This window comes from Stenella coeruleoalba (assembly GCF_951394435.1).
Source record: "Stenella coeruleoalba genome assembly, chromosome: 13".
NCBI lineage: Eukaryota > Metazoa > Chordata > Mammalia > Artiodactyla > Delphinidae > Stenella > Stenella coeruleoalba.
In genome coordinates, this window is record NC_137159.1 from 16,607,757 (window position 1) to 16,628,644 (window position 20,888).

Consider the following 20,888-nt stretch of genomic DNA (forward strand, 5'->3'; position numbering starts at 1 on the left):
TTCTTTATTTTTCAGGTGTCTGGGTATTATGAATTTTCGTTTTTTTTTTTTTTTTTTTTTTTTGCGGTACGCGGGCCTCTCACTGTTGTGGCCTCTCCCGTTGCGGAGCACAGGCTACGGACGCGCAGGCTCAGCGGCCATGGCTCATGGGCCCAGCCGCTCCGCGGCATGTGGGATCTTCCCGGACCAGGGCACGAACCCGTGTCCCCTGCATCGGCAGGCGGACTCTCAACCACTGCGCCACCAGGGAAGCCCTGAATTTTCGTATTTTAAAGCTTATCAAATACATTAAAATAAATCCTGCTTTTGCTGACCTGCATGGAGAATTAGAGCCTGTTTAGTATTTATATTAATTTACCCACATTCTTTTCTGCTTGTTTTTCACAAAATAAGTTAAAGTTAATCTGATTCGAGATAGAACTATGACATTTAATATTTTATATGAGCCAGGATATGTATATTACAAAGAACTATCTCCTTTTCTTTTCGGTTTGTTTGAATTTATTTTATGGAAGTACAGTTGATTTACAATGTTGTGGTAATTTCTCCTGTACAGCAAAGTGATTCAGTTACACATATACATACATACATACATATATATATATATATATATATATATATATATATGCATTCTTTAATTTTTTTTTTTCTTTTTGGCCTCACTGCATGGCATGAGGGATCCTAGTTCCCCAACCAGGGATCGCACCCATGCCCCCTGCAGTGGAAGTACAGAGTCCTAACCACTGGACCACCAGGGAAGTCCCTATGCATTATTTTTCATATTCTTTTCCATTATGGTTTATCACAGTATATTGATATAGTTCCCCGTGCTATACTGTAGGACTTTATTGTTTAAACCTGAGTGTTTTTTATAGTTTTTGTTTAAACCTGAGTATTTTATAGTTTTTTTTTAATTGAGATATAACTGACATAAAATTATATTATTTTCAAGTGTACATGATAATGAATCAATATTCATATATACTGTGAAATAATCACGACAATAAGTCTCGTTAACATCCATCACCACAAATAGTCACAATTTTTTTCTTGTTATAAGAACATTTAAGATATACCCTCAGCAACTTTCTAATATACAATAAGTATTATTAACTATAGCCATCCTGTTGTTTGTTACATCTCCAGGACTTATTTATTTATTTATTATTATTTTTTACGGTACGCGGGCCTCTCACTGTTTTGGCCTCTCCCGTTGTGGAGCACAGGCTCCAGATGCGCAGGCTCAGCAGCCATGGCTCACGGGCCCAGCCGCTCCGCGGCATGTGGGATCTTCCCGCACCGGGGCACGAACCCATGTCCCATGCATCGGCAGGCGGTCTCTCAACCTCTGCACCACCAGGAAAGCCCAAGACTTTTTTATTTTATAACTGGAAGTTTGTACCTTTTGACCCCCTTCACCCTTTTTATTTTGGCCAAACTTTGTGGCATGTGGAACTTCCCCAACCAGGGATCGAACCTGCACACCCTGCAATGGAAGCATGGAGTCTTAACCACTGGACCACCAGGGAAGCCCCTTTATCTCCATTTCTACTCACAGAATTCAGAGTTTAGGGTTAGCTTTTGCCTCACCATTTAATACTGAAATACTATTACTATGTTTCAAAATTCCTGATACAGAGAAACTCTGCATTGAGACTCATGACACTAGTGTAAAGGATGATCATTAATTATTATATTTTGGGTGACTGTACCAGTCAAGTAGTGTATAACCTTTGGAGGAGTAGATTTCCAGGAAATAATTTCACTTTTCTGTCTTTCAAAATTATCCTGGTAGAGAATGTCACACACAATTTTTATGCAGCACACTTTAAATGAAAAAGTGCAAAATCTAAAAAGGAATAACATTTCCTTCAAATACAATCTACATCAAAATAAGAGTCAAAGTTATTCAGAAAGTCATCACATTTCAATTGATAAAAATGGGAAATGTTAGCATGTATTCTATCAAAGTTTATGGTATTCTATCAAAGTTTATTGTGATATCATTGGGAAATTAATCAGGGAATAAACATTTCTAGGAAATAAGAGAGCTGAGTGATAATTCTCCCACACAAATTGCAGTCAGGAAGCAATTAAGCGGCATTACTCACAATGTCCATTATATAGAAATTACTGAAATATCTATGACAAATGGATAAAGAAAATGAGGTATATACCTATGATGGAATATTATTCAGCCTTAAAAATTAAGGAAACCCTACCGTTTGCAACAATATACATGGGCCTGGATGTTATGACATTAAGTAAAATAACTCAGTTACAGAAGGACAAATACCACGTGATCTCACTTGATGTAGAATCTAAAATAGTCAAACTCATAGAAGCAGAGAATAAAATGGTGTTTTCCAGGGGATGTGGAAAGAGGGAAATTGGTAGTTGTTTGAGACATATAAACTTACAGTTATACTAGATGAATAAGTTCTAGAGATCTGTACAACCTAGTGTCTATAGTTAACAATATGGTGTTTTGCACTTAAACATTTGTTAAGAGGGTAGATCTCATAATGTGTTTTTACCAAACACACACACAAGAGCAAGAGGACACAAGAAAATCTTTTAGAGGTGATAGGTATGATTATTACCTTGAAGATGATGATATCTCAGTGTATGCAAATGTTCAAACTCATCAAAATGTATACATTACGTGCAATTTTTTGGGTCTATACCTCAATAAAACAAAAGAAAAAGAAGAATTAGGAGTCCCACTTCTGAAATGGCAGTGTGTGTTGCTTCACAGATCTGTTTCTCAGTAAAACAACTTGTAACGGTCGAATAGCATCCTCCCCAAATACATGTCAACTCAAAACATTCGAATGTGACCTTCTCTGGGAATAGGGTCCTTGCAGATGTAATCAAGTTCAATATCTTGAGATGAGATCACCTAAATCCAGTGATTGGTGTTCTTATTAAGAGAGGTCACTCACAGAGGCACAGAGAAGATGGCCATGTGAAGACAGAGGCAGTGGTTGGAGTTATGTTGCCACAAACCAGAAATACCAAGAGCCATCAGAAGCTGGAAAGAGTAAGGAAGGATTGTCCTGCAAAGCCTTCAGAGAGAGCATGGCCCTCCTAACTCCTTGATTTTACACTTCTGGTCTCCAAAAACTGTGAGAGAATACATTTCTGTTGTTTTATTCCTCCCAGTTTATGGAAATGTGTTATGGCAACATTTCAAAACTAATAAAAAACCATAACTGGGAAAAACTATTAAAATATCTGTATATTGTACTAAAGGCATAGAAAGAAATAAAGAAACATTTACTCAAGAAAATCCACTAAATATAAATAATAACATGGAGGTACTGTAGCCCTTGAGTCATGACCTGCTTCCACCCCCATCCCTAGGTCTTCTTGGCAGAAGCTACATCCTGGGTGATTGTGGCCAAGAGGATGGAGCTTCAGACTTCTCACCAATCAGACAAGAGATGTGGACAAGGTCTGTGATACAGACTGGTATATCTAACCACTCCCATGAGATCAACTACCATGTATACACTGTTATCTTCAAAATCTATGTACACAGCACTTGTAAAATGAACCATTCAGCAAAGAGGAAAGTGGGCAAATAAAGAAAAGAAGGAAGTAATCTTATTTGAACTAACAGATATTGCAGAAAAGATTGTGAGAGATGAGAAAATTTGAGAGATGAGGTGTCTTGTCTAAAAACTCAACAAGTAAGGAGCATTGGCTGTTGTACTCAGACATATACTCTGGGAGTATAAACTTTCATTCTTGAGGTTACTGTCAATTACTTGAATAGCTGGTGTTTCAGGACTTTCCTTACTAGATTAGTTGCACCCTTAAGAAAGAAGTGAGTTTATGTATTTGAAAATATAATACAACAGTGCTGCAGAATTAATGGTGCACTTTATGTAATCTTACTTTTAAGTGCTTAAGTATCCTAAGCTAATTCCTTCATTATGTGCTAAATCCAAATTGATCTTTAAAGAGATAAACTCTGTTTTTCCTGATCTGGAGTTTATTCTACCTGTAAAGGGCAACATAAAACCATTTCCTCTTATTACTATTCCTTGTCAAAAAGCCAAGTCTAAGACTCAGAGGGACTGAGTGATGAAAAAATTAAACTCTATGGAGTAAAGAAATGGAGTGCACTGGGGAAATTATGAACAACTTTGGCCAGCTGAAAGCAGAAAAAAAGTGTTGTGGATACTTAAAGGGGAAAAGGGAAGGAATTCTCAAGAATGTGTAAAGACACAGAAAGAGAGTAGAAGTAGCTTCAAAGACATTATTATGTTGTAAGTTTCTATAAATATATAATTTTATAGAAAGTTTAATTTATACATACCCTTTAGTTAATTGTAACTGACAATGATTTCATATTGCTCTCTTTTTCAAAAAGTAAAGTGTTATTTGTCCAAGCTATTTTAAAAATTCCAGTGTATTCATATTTCTCTCTCCATAATAATGTTACCAAGGAGTATTAAAAAATCCACTATCTGAAAAAAACATGTACAATGGTAATTATAGGTTTAAAATATTTGGCAGACTTTCCCCATCCTATCTAACGATAGAATATTATGCTGGGCTCTACTATTTGTCAATTTCTTTATATATGGCAAACATCTTTATTGACTGTAAAGCAATAATTGTCAGGGACTTGAATGAACAGAGACCATTTCCCTTCATTTACCTTACAATTTATTTTATTTATTTGCCTTGCCATTATTTTTGGCAATACCATCAACCAGAACATTTGCTTGCAACCCATTTCTTTAATTATTTTCAAATGAAAAATCACTAATGCATCACAGCGAGCCATTTCTTGTAAATTTATTAAATGTACTGAGAGTTTTTTAAAGTTTATTTTAATGAATTGTGTTTCCACCTCAAATACAAACTAGGAAAATATTATCTGAGGTTGACTATAATTAATAAAATCCACAAGAAGAGAGAGTATTACTTATTCATTGATGGGCCTGCCTCTGGCATCTAGAAAATTCTTATTACATATGTGTTGAATAAATAAGCTCTAATGATAATTTCCACAATGGAAGTGAGGGTAATCTGAATCATTGTTCAAATTGTCACAGTGCTACAGAGAGACGAACACTGTAAAATTTGTTTGGTTGATAAAAGGAGAATCAGAGGAAACGTACGAAAAATATAGAAAAAATCAGAAAAAATGCAGCTTAGCAGTCCCTTCATATACAAAATTCAAATTTAGCAAAATCTTTACATTTTTATCCTTTATATACATAAAATTCTTTAAAGAATACCCTACAGAATACTAAAGAATGCTGAGTAATTCTCCACAGCAGGAGGGTGGGTGGGTGAGAGTATATATCTTCTTAGTCAAAATATTTTGTGATTATGCCCATTATCCTTTGGATATTTTTAATGGATGTTAATGTATATAATCATAGTCAATTTAAAATGTCTTTAATAACTAAAGTTATTAAGTATAATATAGTCCCATATTGCTCATGGTTTCTTTTTTTTTCAAAATTAGAATCTTTTTGGAAATAGAATACTTGGGAACAGATAAAGATGTAAAGATCTCTAGATGTGAAAAAACACAGATAAAATTTACATTGACTTTGAAAGAGGGATAAAATTTTCCAGGCAGACATGACCAGTAGAATGTTAGACAATCTTGTTTTAAAAAAGCCCACGCATAGGCATAGAACCATGACAGATGTTGAAAGCCTGTAGTATTAACAAAGTGGGAATGTGTTGGTTTAGCAAACTTAGAGGAAAGGAATGGCTCAATTAAGAGTGGAGAGATAGGCAGGGCCAAGATTTTGAAATGTACTATCTGCTACTGTGAGGAATTAAGGCTAATTTGTAGACATAGAGAAGATGGAAATAGTTATATATGTAGGGTCAACATATTTGGTTTAGTGAAAATAATTAGTAGCAGTACTAAGGGAATAAATGTTAAGATGTTCAGTAAATAGTTGAATATATTGGCTTGAATCTCAGGAGTGAGTATTATCCTATGATCAATTTTAATTTAAGGCTTTGTAGTGGATACATTTTGGCTTATATCCTGAATAAGACAAGAACCAAGATTAGAACCCTAGGTTACAAACATTTAATGAGAAGCTGGGAAAAAAAAAAAAAAAAGAAGAGATAGAAGAAGAGAATCATATGGAGTGGTGAAGAAAATATTACAAAAAATAATATGATTATGATCAAGAATGGAAAAAAAATAAAAATTTGTCACATGTAGGCAAGTAGGGAATCCCTGGGAACTATATTAAGAAGCATATCAAAGCACTCAGAAGGTAGAAAATATAGAAGTAATTGGGAAAAAAACTAAATGTTTTTTGTTTAATAAATGCTTGAAGTATAGTATAAACAGGTATCTTTATAAATCACTACAACATGAAAACTGCTCTGAAACCATTACTCAGATCAAGAAATAGAATCACCAGAATCTAAAATGTCCATCTTCCCAGTCAGTATCCCCACCCTGCCCTCAAAAGTAAGTGCAGTGAGACATCCAGCATCTAGCGTATTTTTGAACTTTATTTAAATCAAATCATATAGTATGCATTCTTTTTGTCTTCTTTCAGTCAATATTTTGTAACCAATCTATTATCCTTATTGTTTCATGTAGCTGTAGTTCACTAACTCATTGTTTTCTAGTATTCTAATGTGTGTATATATATATATATATATATATATATATATATATATATATATATATATACCACAGATTATTCGTGGATTATATTTTTGTGGTAATTTGCATTGTTTTCTCTTTGAGCTATTATGGATAATTTTGCTGCAACTATTTTTGTACAAGTCTTTTGATACACATATGTTTGCTGTGTGTTTAAGTATATACTTAGCAGTAGAATTGGTAGAACAGAAGGAATGCATACATTAAGCTTTAGTATGCGCTGCAAAAAAAGTTACCAAAATCATACTAATTTACATGCCTACCAGCAGTGTATGAAAATTCCTCTTGCTGTACATTTTTGTCAAAGCTTGGTATTGACAGCCTGTATTGTCAGTTGACAATACACACATGTTTTATTTCTGGGTGCTCTGTTTTGTGGCAATGATCTCTATGTCTGTCTTTATGCAAGTATCATATTGTTTTGGTTACTGCAGCTTTGTAATGTATTTTGAAAGCAGGAAGTTTGATGTCTCCAGTATATTTCATGTTAAGTGTTCTTAGTAATATAAAATAAAATAAGAATAAGAGTAAATAAACACAATAAGATGAATAAACTAAAAAAAAAAAGAGAGAGGACAGATTTTTTTTTTATTCAGAGGAAGACTTTGTGATGATTGGTAGATCAGAAGGAAAAGTTTATAATAGAATTGACAATACAAGTTGTAATATTTAAAAAAATGTAGTTTGTAAGGCACAGGCATGGCAAACTAGGAAATGTAGCTGAGAGAGAGGTTGGATAGGGTGAAGGCCTCAAAGTGAAAGACTCAAAATAAATGAAAGCCAATTTAAGGAAATGAAAAGTGGCAAATATTAGGAAAATAAGGTTAAAAATTGAAGAGCAGAATTTATGAATTTCCTTAACAGAAGATTTCTAATATTATTTGTTCTACTGAAGACAAAGTCCAGAGAGTAGACATGAGTGTATAACTCAAGGGACATAATTTTATTTTATTGGTGTTTCTTTCTTTTTGTGAAAGAACAGTTAATATAGCAGTCTCTTACTTTGGGCCCTTTTCAATATATAAAATATGATTAACAAAAATAAGATAAAAAGCAAAGATATAAATAGGGCACAAACTTGCAGATACTGCATTATGCTTTCTTTTTTCTTATGCACCTTAATTTATTCCCAAATAATGGCATTTGAATAAATTGTGTGACTGATTAGCAAGTTAAGATATTTAGCTAAAGAAGCAGGTACTAATGAAAACCTGGGACTTTTAAGCAAAATTTTGAGTACAAGTTTTAGAATGAGCAAATGCAGAATAAGAAGAATAATTTTAAACAAAATAATGATTCTCATGTTAATAAGAATGATTGGAGAACATTATGGCCAGGCCTCTCATCATCATAAATGTAAGTAATTTAAAATAATTATTATTTATTTGCTCTCCCATGTTAATTATTCATTGGGTTACCTTTTTAATTAAAAAAGCAAACAACTTTAAAAAAAAACTGGTCTTTTGCTTTTTTTTTTCTCTTGGCTAATCAAAAGTGAGATGTTCTGAATAGGGTTACAGATTGGAATTATTAACTTATAAAAGATCCAGATTATCAGAAACAGCATAAACAGACATAAATATGAATCTGGATAGACTTACCCCAACTGTATCACAGATGAGATGGCTCAAATTTGTAATATTGATTTACATACTGAAATTTAAAATTTTTCTAGCACATTTTCTGAGTCCATACATTAATTTAATGAATATACACCGATAACATTTTTTGTCTTTAAACAGAGGTAGAAACAACAATGAAAACTTGAAAATTTATATCAGAAGTCAATATATTTCTATGAACATTTACAAAATATTTACTATTTTCCTAGAACCTTGACCACTGGCCCCATAAAATTAGCGAGGAAAAGGAGATTCAATTCTACACAGAAAGAAGAATCAACCAAATCTACTTATGTTCGAGCAATGAGAAAACCTGTATTCCTAAAACAAGAATATATTGCATTCTGAGCATCTATAGGTTTTCTTGAACCTTTTTATAATATTTTGATTAAGCCCACATGGAAATATATAGTATATGTATTCCAAATTTATAGTAGGATGAAAAATGGCAACAGAATGAATTAAACTGAGAACAACAACAACAACAAAAACACTATTAAAATAGTCCACCAGGGCTTCCCTGGTGACGCAGTGGTTGAGAGTCCGCCCGCCGATGCAGGGGACACGGGTTTGTACCCTGGTCCGGGAAGATCCCACATGCCGTGGAGCGGCTGGGCCCATGAGCCATGGCTGCTGAGGCTGCGCGTCCAGAGACTGTGCTCTGCAACGGGAGAGGCCACAACAGTTAGAGGCCCGTGTACTGCAAAAAATAAGAAATGAAATAAATAAAATAAATAAAAAATAGTCCTCCAACTTCTTAAATAGTTTATTCACCAATATTATTATTAATCACTATTAATCACGTTTCTTCATCTGTATATGGACATAATTTTGAGAAGGAAAAATACCTCTGTATTTAATAAAAAAAGTTGTATAAGCTTTCTTGGCTTACAGATAAACAAAATGGTTTCAGTCTTAAGAAAACTGATTTCAGCAATGCCTTTGCCAACATATTCTATAGTATCTTTTCAGAGAAATTGAAGAAATGTGATCTGATTGGTTTTGCTGGAAGTTGGATTGTAACTGGTTAAACCATTGTATCTATGGAGGTCCTGGGGACTCAGTGGTAAAGGATGAATACTCTGACTTTACCTGATATCTCAGTGGCTATATCCAACTCATTTGGGTATGAAAGCCTGAAGATCCATGGATAGGCTGGATCTCCTAGTAATAGAAATCAACTAGATCTTGTTTTTTGAATTTGAGCTTTGAAAAACCTCACTCTTTTCTCAAGAATTTTCTCCATTAGGGAATAGTTCACCATAAGCCCAGTTCAGATCCACAGGAAGTAGTTTGTGGCACACATTGAGATCTTCAGTGTGTTCCTGACTCAGCTGCAGATCTCACTTCCATTCCCAGTCCCATGTTGATGTAGAATAACTATACTCTGTGCCCTAAAGATCTCTATTTTAAAAATGCCATGCATTGATTTACAATATTTTATGTATTTTTATAATTATAAAGCACCTTTAAAATAAAATCAGATATGTGAGAGATGGAGATGAAAAGGAGAAAGAGAGGAAGAGAAAGGGAGGAAGAGAAAAGAATAAGGTAGATGGAACGAGAAAGTAGGGGGTAAGGAAGGACTAAGCTAATGAAAAAAGGAACCAATGGATGAGCAAACATGGCTTGAACCCATAAATGTTTGCTGGCTTAAAGGAAAGGAGGAAGAAATTAAGGTGGGAGAAAGAGAAACAAAACTAACATTCATTGACTCTTTAGTATGTAATAGTCACTGTACTAGGCAATTTCACTTATTGTATATGAAATTCAATCTCTACATCTTCCTTGCGAGATAACTATTTTTCATGTAATAGAACTGAGATTCTCTACCTGGTCTGTCAGAATCTGAACCTCAGGATCTTTATGCTGAAAATCTCAAAACAAGAAATGAACTTTCCCCATTGAAAAACTACACAGCAAGCTTTTCTAATCCTTAGTTTTTTTCCACCACCCTAACCATATATGAAGACATATGCTTGGCAGTTATGAGGCTGAAGTTTTCTCTTTACCATTTTATTGCCCTTATGTCATTTCTTGGTTATAATTTCCATAACATCAGGTCAAAAATGCAAAGAATCTATGTGGTGTCTTAAATGTGTAATTTCACCTACCTAATCAATATTCCAACTGTGTTAATATTTAATAGTGAGGCAGAGAAGACAACAATATTGATATGCACCCTTCCTTCCTAGACAGATTTTCTGTCTAAATTTGTATGCCCCATAAAGCTGAAAGGAAGAAAGGGAGAAACTACACATTTGGTGATCAGGAAAATAATAAAAATCAAGTCTCTCCTCTGAGAGAGAGCCAGCTCCAACTCCTATAAACCTGTCTCTGAGAAGAACATTAATGGCCTCTGCTGGAAAAACAAAATGGTTGATAATTTTGTTATTTAAAAAACATCTGAAAATAAACCAAATTTATAAGATGTAGAAAACTCAATTTTATATCATTAAAACACTGATATGTTTTATGACGGAAAACTTATCAATGGATCACACACACACAGAAATATATCACTATGTTCAGTTTATTATTTTTGCAAATGCTAATGAGAAATAAAGAATTGAAATGTATGTAAGTCATAAAAAGTAATTTTTTGGGGAGGAGGAAGGTGTTGACTTAAGTAACTCTGAAAATGAGTGTAATCTATAAGACTAAAGGAAAAAGGAATTGCACATAAGCACTGTACTTCAGGTGATGACGTTGTTTTCCACAGAGGCATGTGTTCACAATTCTGATACTGTTATACATGTATACTAGGATTGAGCAATTAAGCAAAGAGAGCCAGAAGTCTCACTCTTGGAATGAAAATTTACAAATAAACAAGTGGAGGAGGCTAGAATGATCCATGTGGTAATGAATTAGAGTTGGAGATGCCAGAATGAACTCATATTTAGCTTAATATGGACATAGATCATTATATCTATATCTATATATAGATTTTTGTGTGTACATGGGTAGTCTACAAACATATATTTCCTTGCTCTGTCAACTGAAGGGCCTAAAAATGACACCCTGTTAACTATGAGCACATTTATTCATATCTTGATTTCTAATAACATTCTCCAATAAAAAGAATCAGAGATACCCATAAAGATGGATGATTCCATAGACAAGATGAAAAGATGAGGCTGAAAAATCTTGTAGTGCCAGAAATAAAGTGCTCAAAAAACCCCACAAAAACCCAAAACCCCCACCATATTGAAGATGGTATGTCAAAGGGACACTAGAGCCAATTAAAAAAGCTCCCAATGGACAAAGATGGAACCACTCAATCAAAATAAATTTAAAAATCAAGTTGTATTGGACTATAATCCAAATTAATCTAAATATCTATCAAGCCATTAATTTTTAATAAATTAATAGATGCAGAGGAGCAGACAAATCTCCCATGCAGAAGAATTCTGAATAATTTATGTAGATACTCTGCCTTCAAGAAGAGGGAGTATGACTCCCATTCCTTAAGTGTGAGTACTTCCAAAGAGTATGGTATGAAAAGGGGGAAAGAGAGTAACTTTACAGAGGAGAAACCCGACACAGACTGCTTTAGCCAGGTAATCGAGGTCAAGATTAATAGTGATAAATCACATTGATTAGTATGGACCTTTGATATAATGTGATTAAAGTGGCATTTTACTTGTGTGGTTTCTCTTCCAAAACCCATAACCCCAGTTTAATCATGAGAAAACTATCAGACACATGTTAATAGAGAGATATCCTAGAAAGTACCTGATTAGTACTTCTTAAATCTAACACTCATCAAAACAAGCAAAGTCTGATAAACTATCACAGCCAAGAGAAGAAGACATGACAGGTAAATGCAAGGTGTGTTGGATGGAATCCTGAAACAGAGCAAGGACATTAGGTGAAAACTAAGGGGATCTGAATAAACTATAAGATTTACTTTTTACTGTATCGATACTGGTTGTTAATTGTAATAAAGGTACTAATAACAAAGGTACTAAGATGTGTGGGGGATAGGGAGGGTCTCTGTACTGTCTTCTTAATTTTTCTGTAAACCTAAAACCATTCTAAAAAATAAAGTCTATTAAAGTAAATTCAAGGAATGTAGATTGTATGAACATAGAGTAAAAGCAGTGAGCAGCAGAGTAGGGAAATGGTGATGTCCTTTTTTGTTGCTTTAAAATAAACTCTAAGTAATTGCCATGGTCAAGTATGCTCAATAAATTTTATTTGATTAACTGATTGAATGAATGAATGAATGGACAAATGAATGACAAATATATAGCATGTTACTTCCAGTTTTCCATTACCTTCCTTTGATAGATTTCAATTATTGGTGAGGTTTTTCCACATTTCCTGAACATGACCTCAGAATCTTTTCTTTAATTTTCTCCTGGCTTTCTCAAAATTTAAATGAAGTTGGTCACTGTTCAGCTGTATTGTTTGCTTCTCTAGTGGATTTTTGAAACTCTTGACAATAATGAATTAATCCTTCCTGAGTGTTATCCTGAAGTGGGTAATAAAAACAAATAAGATCATGTGGTTGGTCTATAATGTGAACTAGAGAACTTGATAAAGGAGGTTGAAATAAATTTAAATTGAATATTTACCATATAAAAAATTAGTATTAATAATTGAATATTACTCAAAGTATGGAGTAATCCTTACATGCAAGGCACAGAAATCTTTAACACCCTTCAAACTCTTCTTTGGTATAGTTGTGGGTTGGTGTAAAAATAAAGTCAAAACAAATTTTATACTCAAACAGCTTCTGGTCCATGCATATGGATAAAACATTTGCCTATGAACTGTTACTAGTAACAAGTGAATGTGTAGCAGAAGTGGCAAATATTCCAGAGATTCAGAGGAGGGAGGAGGCAAAGTAACCTGGATTCCTTAGATAAAGAGGAGAAATAATTGAACTGACTCTAAGTAGTGGATTCTATTCCCCGAGTTTCTACAATAAAACTGATCAATTTCTATTGTACACAATGTCTATTAAAAGAGGATATTATGATGCATTCTATCTATGCCACAAGAATTTGAGGATTCAGAGAAATTTTGCACAAAATGTACATTAAAATTTATAAGAAATAGGCAAATAAAGTATCCCTCCATCTTCTATCTTTAAGCTTATTTCCTCTTCCTCCTCTATTCCAACAGTTCTTCAAGCCACTGGACTTGATCATCCATTAAATCTACTGCTTTTGCAGTGTTCTTGTCAGTCAACTCTCCTCTCTGTTGCTGAAGACTCTCTAGACCCAGGCTCCCTCTTACTTCATCTATTTGCCTTATTTGACACTGACTGCTCACTCCTTCTTGAAATGTATTTTCCTGTGGCTTCCAAATCCTCCTGACTTTTCTACTACTTAAGATTGTTTCTTTTCAGTCTCCCTTGCTGATTCCTCCTGATCTTAACGCTAAACATTGATGTACTACAAGTTCAGATGCAGTATCTCATTGATCTTTTTCTTCGGTCTACACTCACTCATTCACTGAGTTTCTCAATCCACTCTCATGCCTCTAAACATCATTTTTAAGATAATGATTCTCAAACACATATAAAACTGAAGTTTGGGAAAATTTTTCCCATTTTTTTCTGGCCTCTGAGTCATTTTTGACATCTTTCTTTATCTTGCATCCCAAGTCTAACCCATCAGTAAATCCTGTTGGTGTCACCTTCAAATTATATCCAGAATCCTACAACTTTTTACTGTCTCAAACATGTGAACTATACCTGTTATCTGGCACACATATATTGTTGAATATATTGCTCTTCTTTTGCATTTGTTTTTCCTTATAAAGATCTGAGACTCTTTAGGAAAATATCTCTGTCTTTCTGAAAGAGTTTTCAAATGGCATTTCCATGGAGTAACACTACTGCCATTCCTTGATGAGGTTTTCACTGACCCTTGGAGAAAATATCAAGACGAAGATACCAACGGTCTTACCATCTTAAAGATTGCCTTTTACTATTAAATAAAGATAAAAAGGAAAGGTGATTGCATTTATTTCAAGTCGTATTTCAAAAAAAAATGTTAACAACATTATGACTGTTTTCTATATTGTGACTTTTAATCTATGACATCCAATTGCATATGATATTAGTCTATTAATATCTACTTGAATTTGGATCATATTTCTGAAGGCATCTCACTGTATAAGCATAAGTAAAACATTTAATTTCTCTGAAATTCAATTTCCTTGTACATAAAATATAGATAATAATACTATTTTAAAATTATAAATATAAAATGATAGTTTCTGGAAGGAAAGAAATTATAAATAGATTAGTTATTATCATTTCCATAGTTCTAGAGCCTAATAATAGTGTCTGGTGCATGCTGAAGTAAAATAAGATGTTTGAATTGCATATACATTCTGTGAAGATCAAATAATAGAAGATATATTTATTATAGCAAAATATGCAAAGTTAAGGACTTAAAGTCATTTTCAACTCAGCTTTTGTTTTTCTCACCTACAATCCAGAATCTCATTATATATATATATATAATCCATATTCAGATTCTTCCTGAGCCAGAGACTGTGAATGAAAATGGTAAGTTAATAATTCCATTGAAAATTTGCAATATTATTTTATAAAGTTGGACCACAGTACTAAATGCATTGTATTGAAACACCAATCTGATGAAATCTGCTCCCCACCACCATGTGATTTATTCTGTCTTCATTCATTTAGCTTGAGAGAAAGGTATTAAGTGAAAAAAAGTGCCGGAGTCTTGCTGTGCACATGTCATACTCTCATCAATTGATAGTAACAGATGCATAAGAGTAATTTGGAGTCATCAGGAAGCAAGTGAGTAAAGGGAAAAATAAACCTACTTAATTTGATGTTTTATTTAATGAGAACACCTTGGGTTAATATTAAAAGCAAGTCATGTTTTTCTGAAAAGATTAGTCTCATCCAGCAGGTTACTCAGATGCTCACTCTAGTTGGCAGCAGTTTTTAGTTCTAATAATCTTAGTACCGAGAATGAAGAGGGATGCTGATAAACCTTGCAACTGCTAATAATTAGAAATGCATAATGGTAACAACATTTACACCTCCAGCTCTTTCTTCCTATAAATATTTGGATAAAGTACAGTTGAAGAACTACCCACAGTTAACATAAGTCCAAAGTTTAGAAAGAAAGAAATATTACCAAGCTATAATAATAAAAGCAGTATAGGCTTGGCATAAAAACAGACACACAGATCAATGGAACATACTAGAAGGCCCAGAGATAAATTCAACTAATTTATAGTCAACTAATTTTTGACAAGGACACCAAGAACATACAATCGGGAAAGGATAATCTCTTCAATAAACTGTGCTGAGAAAAATAGAGATCCACATGAAAAAGAATAAACTTGGACTCTTGTCTTAAACAATACACCTATTATCAACTCAAAATGAATTAAAGACTTAAATGTAAGACGTGAAACCATAAAATGCCTAGAAGAATACTTAGGGAAAACCTCCTTAACATTGGTCTTGGCGATGATTTTTTGTATCTGACAACAAAAGCACAGGCAACAAAAGTAAAAATAAACAAGTAGAACAATATCAAAGTGAAAAGTTTATGCACAGCAAGAGAAGTAATCAGCAACATGAAAAGACAACCTATGGAACAGGAAAAAATATTTGCAAATCATAGATCAGATAAGTTAATATCTAAAAATATAAAATGAACTTTTCAATTCATTAGCAAAAAACACATAAACCAATTAAAATGGTCAAAGGACCATTTTGAATAGGCATTATTCCAAAGAACACATAAAAATGGCCAACAAATATAGCAAAAGATGTTCTACGTCATTAATCATCAGGAAAATACAAATGAAAAATACAATGACATATCACCTCATACCTGTTTGGATGTCTATTATCAAAAAACAAGAGATATAAATGCTGGGAAAGGTGTACAGAAAAGGGAACACTTGCACCCTTTTGATGGGAATGTAAACTGGCACAACCATTATGAGAAACTATATTGATATTCTTCAGAAAATTAAAAATAGAGTTACCATATGATCCAACAGTTCCACTTCTGAGTATACATCTAAAGGAAATGTACCATACTTCCATGTTCTTTGCAACATTACTCACAAATAGCCAAGATATGGAAACAAGTGCCCACTGATGGGTGAATGGATTAAAAAAATGTGATATCTATATATAGATATAGAGATAGTTATGTGTGTATATATATATATTGAATATATATAAAATGGAATATTATTCAGACATAAAAAAGAAGGAAATTCTACCATTTGAGACAACATGGATAAAACTGGAGAGCATTATGCTAAATGAAATAAGCCAGACAGAGAAAGACAAATACTGTATAGTATAACTTACAATGTGTAATCTAAAAAAACAAATAAGAACTCATAGAAACAGAGAGTAGAATGGTGGTTGTCCAGGGCTAGAAGGGTAATGTAAATGGGGAAAATTTGGTCAAAGGATAGAGAATTTCAGTTATAAGATGAATAAGTTCTAATCTAATGTACAACATGGTGACTACATTTAATAATACTGTATTGTGTATTTGAAATTTGCTAAGAAAGTAGATATTACATGTTCATTCCACAAGCACACAAAGTTAACTGTGAGGTGATGGACATGTTAAATTATTTGATTGTGGTAAGTATTTCACAATGTATACCAAATAATCTCATTGTATGCTATGAATACATTACAATTTTATCTGTCAGTTATACCTCAATAAAACTGGGAAAGAAAAGAAGAAACCATTCATAAAACACACGATCATCCATTTTGTACTGAAATATTAGCACATGCATGTATTACAAACATTAAAGCAGGCAAAAATTCATTTAAGAAAAATAAGGTAACTTCCATGGCAATATTATAAAATTATATAATAAAATTTCAAATATATCATATATATATTATAAAAATACATAAGTAGAGAGTTATAGAAATATAGATTATTTTAAAATCTAACAATTTTAAATATAAAATTTGCCTTTTGTCTATTTAGCATAACATTACATGAACTTGTCAGAATTTACCTAATCAGACTCCAATCGGCACATATTTGGGTGCTTTTCATGCTTTTCTCTTTAGGATTACACTAGCTTCTCTTTAATGCTGATTATCTAATATTTATTTTTCTCTGAATGGGATGGACATATTCACTAGAAGGCAATTTATACTTTAGAACTTAGTGGATGATGAATCCTAGGTAATATCAGAGTTAATTCTAAACTTTGGTTTTGGATAAAAATAGAGCTATCAATACCATATGATCCAGCAATCCCACTCCTGGGAATATATCCAGAGAAAAACATGGTTTGAAGGGATATATGCTCCCTAATGTTCATTGCAGTGCTGTTTACAATAACCAAGACATGGAAGCAACCTAAATGTCCACTGACAGATGAATGGATAAAGAAGATGTGGTACATATATACAATGGATTATTACTCAGCCATAAAAAAGAATGAAATGATGCCATTTGCAGCAACATGGATGGACCTGGAGATTATCATACTAAGTGAAGTAAATCAGACAGAAAGACAAATATCATATGATATTGCTTATATGTGGAATCTTAAAAATAATGATACAAATGAACTTATTTACAAAACAAAAACTGACTCACACACTTAGAGAATGAACTTATGGTTACCAGTGGGGAAGGATGGGAGGGAGGGATAGATTGGGAGCTTGGGATTGACATGTACACTGCTATATTTAAAATAGATAACCAACAAGGACCTACTGTATAGCACAGGGAATGCTGCTCAATACTCTGTAATAAATGGGAAAATTTTTTGAAAAAGAATAGATACATGTATAAATGGACCACTTTTCTGTACAACTGAAACTAACACAACATTGTTAATCAACTATACTCCAATATAAAATAAAAAATTTAAAAACTAAAAGTTTGGTTTTGGAGAGAAGAGTGTGTGTGTGTGTGTGTGTGTGTGTGTGTGTGTGTGTGTGTATGTGTGTGTGTGTGTGTGTGTTTACAGAACTACATTGTTTGGATTGCACAGCATAAACAACAGCTCTGCCAGAAAACTTTGCCCCAGAAACCAGTCTTTCTATACCAGTTGTGCATTACATAGTGAATCAGGTATGGGTCATAGTCTCTCAGTGCCATTATCGTGGGGAATTTGACACTAAAAATATTTTTACCAAATTAATTATTCTGTCACAAAAATATAACAGAAACATGAAATAAGCTCTAATTCATGGTTATTTCCTAGGGCAGGCATAAGGGAAAAGAAGAACTTAAAAAAATTCTATGATATCAAACAACTTACAATGGGGAATGATCAGTTCTACAAACATACAATTAAAATCAAACAGAATTTAACAACAGGTTGTTGTCTCTTATGAGAGAAGCAGCCACAATCTCTTTGGTCACTATAATTTGCTCATCTAATCCAGTAGTGTAGATTTGTTTTCATTTCATTTTGGTTCTACTTATGTGACCTCTCCTCTGGCAGGTGCACAAACATATCCCAATTTTATTGAGCCCAGTACTATGTAAACAGCATAAAAAGTAGTAGGATGTGTTTACCTAACACAGTCCTAGAAAATCACAGTCTTATTGATGAAGAGAGTACAGGAAACAGATAATAATACAAAAACATACGCAATTAACTGATAAATAATGTAGACAATTAAATTAAAAATATTTAGAAAAAAGCAAAATACAAACTGGAGAAAGTGAGATTAAAGTAGAAGGGTGATGATTGACAATTGTGTATGCAGTAATATTTAGAACATGAAGGGCTTTCCTTCTTCCCTTCTCTTCCCTACACACAGCAGGGAGAAAGCTAATTTGATTGATTATTCCAATGTTTAGATTTAGAGACCACATGCAGGCTACATATATTTATTTTTGTGTTGGGGAAGTGGCATCAAACGTTGCATTTGTATCAATGAAATAGGAACATAAGGGCCTGGCTATTTACACATCCTTCAGTTTGTGTTTTTTGTTTGTTTTAAATTACATTTATCTATGTGTGTGTGCATGTATCTTCATCACCATTTAATTCTCCTGTTATTTCAGTCAGCCAGAGGTAGGTAAGAGCTCAATATTTAGACTCAATATTTAGACGTGACTGAGGGAAAAGGAGAGAGTGTATTGGCTTTTTCACCGTAGAGTGAGTCCACACAGTTTACCAAAAGTATTTGTAAAGGTCATCATCAAATAATAAAAATTGGTATCTTGCTTGCTATTTGCTGCTGTTCTTTCCGTATATAACTTCCTCAATATCCTCTTAGGGTAGAATGAGGTTAAAACTAGTTTCAGTTAGTCCTTGTCCCCTTGACAAATAACATAAAACTATAATGTCCATAACATTGATTTTCTGTTCACATTTTCTGAGTTGGCTAGGTGGCTGAAGCCCAGTATCTGGGGGATAGGTAAAAGTGCTCATTATTTTTGCCTCCCTCCTTTTTCTCTGGCACAGGGCATTTTGTTTGCATGGCTTTTCCAGGAATTGTAGTGCTAAGACCAAATCCTTAGACTTCATGATGGTGAAATGTACAGGCCCAATGAGATAATGAGGGTGGGAGAAGACCCATTACAAACAGATCCAAATTTTCAATATCAGAGAAAGAATAGATATGCTGGAGGAGATGTCACGATGTCACTAGCATTTGTTAAAATATTGGTGCAAAATAACATCCTCGGGATAATGATAAATACCTGTCCTGAACTTAAGAGATGACTTGTGTTTGGAGGGTGAAGTTGAGGGAGGATTGAGATGTGAAAGAGAAAGTCATATTTAAGAAGACCCTCCTTTGATTCAAGCAATATACTGCATTATGTTACCTAATTTATGAGTAAATGATAGGCACAGGGGTATTCATTGCCTTTAAGAAATGTAAGGTACACTTGTGTAGGAAAAAATGACTTTCCAGTTGGTCATTCTCCTAGAATATCACAAGCAGTGGTTAACTTATTCTTCTGAAGTGCTGAGAAAAGGTGAAAGGGATCTGAATATTATGTAGGTTTCAGAGAGACACACAATAAAGTGTTAACTTTTAATGAGTAATGCATATGAGTTTTGGAGAAAAATATAAAGGTATTTGCCAAAAGAAAATGTTTCTTTTTAAAGAAACAGATGGTGAATAAGAGGAAATGTTGCTGAAGGAATAGCAAGCAGATTAGCCTAGGGGCTAGAGGATTTGGGTGGGTATGGTGAGAATCAGAGTTGATTTTAATGGCTAGCTCAGTGGTACTCAAATTCTTTATAAAATTACACTGTGGGAACCCCTCCTTTACTCACTGAAGCAAAACCTTTTCAGGCAATTCTGAGTAATAAACATGGCTACAATCACTAAGATTGATACTTCTACATTTTATTTGTGACACTGACAAATGAAAGTATCCTGATGTGGGAACCAGTTCAGATCTAGGAAATGCCATACCTAGGACTTTACTAACACATAGGGCATTGAGCTTGTAGAAGATACAGAAGAGGGATTTGTTAATGGCCATCACCTAAAAAACGGTTGTCCTGAGAGATAGGAAAAGTAGGGTTACTCCCAGAGCCTAATTCCAGAGACAGAAAGTTTCACATAGGCTGTTATTTCTTGTTCTAAACAAATGGTCTGAATATTGCCCCTTTAG